The sequence below is a fragment of the Silurus meridionalis genome, unplaced genomic scaffold (assembly GCF_014805685.1).
Source record: "Silurus meridionalis isolate SWU-2019-XX unplaced genomic scaffold, ASM1480568v1 Scaffold613, whole genome shotgun sequence".
In the NCBI taxonomy this organism is placed as follows: domain Eukaryota; kingdom Metazoa; phylum Chordata; class Actinopteri; order Siluriformes; family Siluridae; genus Silurus; species Silurus meridionalis.
This window is the reverse complement of record NW_025804611.1, coordinates 1-4,072: the sequence shown is the minus strand read 5'-3', so window position 1 is coordinate 4,072 and position 4,072 is coordinate 1. Positions and strand designations below refer to the sequence as shown.

General features: G+C 39.5%; 1 non-coding gene across 1 annotated transcript; it reads right to left on the bottom strand.

The window, feature by feature from the left end:
- Positions 1 to 1,957: 1,957 nt before the first annotated feature.
- trnav-uac lies at positions 1,958 to 2,030 on the bottom strand. The gene has a single exon. It is a non-coding gene; the product is annotated as a tRNA-Val (tRNA).
- Between the last annotated feature and the right edge of the window lie 2,042 nt (positions 2,031 to 4,072).

Below are 4,072 nucleotides of genomic sequence, written 5' to 3'. Positions count from 1 at the left end.
TTACTGACCACAGCAATGAAGCGCAAACAAACAGCTGAAATGTTTTTAATTGTTTTTAGTGATAAGCGTCAATGTTTTGAACAATCCGCTCTCCAAGACACCAAAAAAGATTTTTCAGCCAGAAAGAGCGACTTTCAGAAGAAAGAAGGAGAAATAATGACAGATAATAAGACGGGTAACAGCTACAGCTGCTTCTCCTGCTGTCAACTTTATTCAACTTTATTGTCATTGTACAGAGAACAAGTACAGAGACAATGAAATATAGTTATCATTTAGTTCCTAAAACCACATTAAATATCAATCTGTCATGCAGGAAATGCATGACTCTGTTCTGTTCGCTGTTTTAACTAGAAGTTTATAATGATTTCTGTTTGACTTAAACTTTGTTTTTTATTTTGTAGATAAATTTAACGTTGCCAAGTGCAGAGATAAAAAAGGCAACATCAGAAGACCAATGAATGCCTACATGGTTTGGGCGAGGAAACAGCGGCCCATCTTTTCCAAGGCCAATCCAAATAGCAGCTCTGCAGAGATCAGCATGCAGCTTGGGATCGCGTGGAACAAACTGAGTGAAGAACAGAAGAAACCCTACTACACTGAATCATGGAGGCTTAAACAGGAACACGAACAGTTGTTTCCTGGTAGGTGAACTTTCTTTATAGACAAATGGCAAAATAACAAAACAAATGCATCAATTCTGACACTTTTATTGTTTTTATGTTGCTTCTTACTCTTTAAATTCTTCTTTTCTATCATGTAGATTGGGTTTATAAACCGCTTCCAAAGAAGGGAAGGAGAAAAGGCAGTTTGCAGAGTAGTGACTCACAGAGGAGACCTGATCATCAACCAAACCACCACATAGTCATGAACATGCCAGAAGAAGTACCAGTCCATGACCTCGTGCCTGAAGTTAGTGATCAGTTCCCCGGCCTTAGCCACCAAGAACTGCTGTCTCCTAAAGACATCTGCTTTGATCCTCCTCTTTTCCCTTCTGTTTCTGAGTCGACTTTCTGCCAGACCAAGTGAGTTAGTAAACTGCATTGGAACAGTTTCAGAAGAATGACATGCAAATGAAGTTTTACTCTGCATCTTAAATAATCGCCATAATCGCCACTCATTTACTTTAATATGCAGCTAAAATTGTGCACTTCTGTTTACAGCACCTGCTATGGGTCTGACTGTACAAGCAGTGAGGTTCAGCTCGAGGACGAGGAGGAAATCACTTTGCTCAACAACGACATCTTTTCCATTTTAAATGAGGATTGTGACTTTTTTAACCAGTCTGGAGACCAGAATCATACTGAAGACCCCCACAACAGCACAGAGATCCTGGATTCTGTACCAGTCTTTGATGTCGACAGCTTCGAGGATCTGTTGAAGCAACTTGAAGAGATGGAAAATGATTCAGGAATAGAGGAAGATGGTGAAATACGAACATTTCATGTACTTTAGTGTGCATGTTGTTTTACCATCTTTAATTTATATTAAATTCTAATTTAAAGTTTTATTTAAAGGAATAAAGATTTTCAATTCAAATCATGTCTAATGTCTCTTCATCACAGAGAGCATTCAATCACTTTCCTGAAATCCACTTTAGTAAATTCAGTGATGTTTGATGTTCCTTAAAGAGAAGGAATTTGACAGAAAATCAAATGAGTTTCACTACAGGAATCGCTTTGGGCGACCAACTACAGAAGCTCCTATGACACTACATCTGTCTTAACAGGTCGACCGTCTGTCCCCTCTTACAATGTTATTCACACTTTCTTCCCATGAAGGACCACATCAAGCTCTCTCAGCATATCCAGTTTTTAATGAGTACAGGGAGGTTGCATCTCACCCATGTCCTTCTTCATATGGAGGAACCATCTCGGAACCCTCACCTGATGGTCATCGTGCGCATGGGCCCTGTAACCGCAATGCACTAAAAGCATTTAGAAACAGAGACTCAAGGGCATGGCTCCACTGGGGCTCGAACCCAGGACCTTCTGCGTGTAAAGCAGACGTGATGACCGCTACACTATGGAACCTGCTGCTGAGTAGGTTGATGTCCAATGTGCATAAATAGAAACATATCTCTCAAAATCTAACTGGAAAAATATTAATTGAACTTAGAAAATTCACTGACTCAAATGTCACAATCATCTCCACTGTTTTGAGCGTGTTAAGCTCCAGGTTTTATGACTGCACCATGTCTCTCAGGTCTTTCTTCACTGAAGCAGGGTCGTTGGCTGAAAACTGATTTTCCAGCTTTTTAGAGTAGCTCCTCTTAGACACTCTATGAGGATCAATAATGAGGATTAATCTTCCTCATATTAATGATTTAATCATGTACTACAGAATTTGAAAGTAACTTGTAATCCTGTCAACTGGAAACAGAAAGCTGGGGTACACTGGGAACAAGTTTCCCAAAACTGGATAGTTGCAATCGGAAAACATTTTGCCTGAATTGATATTTCTGCTCATTAATGCTGTTTAGTTGACTGTATGGTTCCATTATGTAGTAGTCATCACATCTGCTTTACATGCAGAAGCTCCTGAGTTCAACTCCCAGTGGAACCATGCAGCTGGCGAACCTGAATGAGGTTTATGTTTTGTGACCAGTTATGTTAAGAAAGCGAAGATATTCCTCAAATTATAACACGATTCTGCAAATAAAAATAACAGGTTAGCCTTTTTCTGCATTGTGCTTTTAACAGCATTGGACAAAAAGCATTCCACAAGTAGAATCAGACTCAAGTGCATGGTTCTACTGGGGTTCGAACCAGCACATTTTGCGTGCAAAGCAGACATGATGACCACTACACTATGGAACCTGTTGCTGAGAAGGATTATGTCCAATGTTATAAAGATAAACATCTCTTTTAAACTCTCAGTGGAAATATATTAATTAAACTTAGAAAACTCACTGACTCAAATGTTCCCAGGTTTTGCCCAATAATAGTTTTAGCCATGCAAATGAGTTTATTACTGCTGCTGACATTACTAAGTAAAATGCCGCTTCCTCAGAAGACCACACACAGTAGGCTCATGACCACCAAGTGATAGATCTCCAGCATCTTAATGCAAAAACAAAAACAGGTTTCATGTAGTAATTCATCACTTCTGTTTTACATGCAGGAGGTCTTGGGTTTGACTTTCAGTGCAACTATGTATAAAACAAATAATATGTAATAGTTTGAGATTAATAGAATAGAGTTTGTTTCTTCTAAACCATAACGTGATCACCTCTGCATCACACAAAAAAAAAGTGGCCGTAAAACTTTAGGGAGAGAGACAAAAGCTGAGTCCCATGTGCTATGAGGCCAAGATTTTAAATAAAAATACAATGAAAGTAAATATAAAGTAACCATATCCTGCTAAAGGAAAGAAATTCCACCATTAGGGTCCCTTAACTGGTTCCATTGTGTAGTGGCTAACACGATTTTCAAAACATTTTTTCTCACTCTGGATGTATACAGTTTTTGAAAAGTGGGCAGGGGGACACCGATAACCATTGCAGCCATCTAAACTGTCCTCTGTAGTCCTCTGATGTCTGATTTTACAGCTGAGCCGAACCAGACTGTTATTAAAGCAACTCCTGTTGAACTTTCTAAGCTGGTGAAGGAAGTACATACTTTGTTAAGCCTTTTTAACAGTCGATGTCGATGTGATTGTCCCACTACATGCCCTGAGAGATGGTGGTGCCCAGGAACCTAAATGACTCCACTGCTGTTCATGATGGTGAGTGGGGGAAGAGCAGGGGGGTTTCACCTAAAATCCACAATTATCTCCACTGTTTTGAGCATTTTAAGCTCCAGCTTTTTATGACTGCACCATGTCTCTCAGGTCTTTCTTCACTGAAGCAGGCTTGTTGGCTCAAAACTGATTTTCCAGCTTTTTAAAGTAGATCATCTTATCCACTTTATGAAGATCAATGATTGCTACACTGGGGGTTAAACCCAGGACCTCCTGCGAGTTAAGGAGATGTGATGACCGTTAAAGCTGTAAGAGAAGTTGGACACTAAGGAAGGAGAAATGGATAACTACAGGGGAATAAAGTTTATCAGTCACACCATGAAGTTATAGGAAA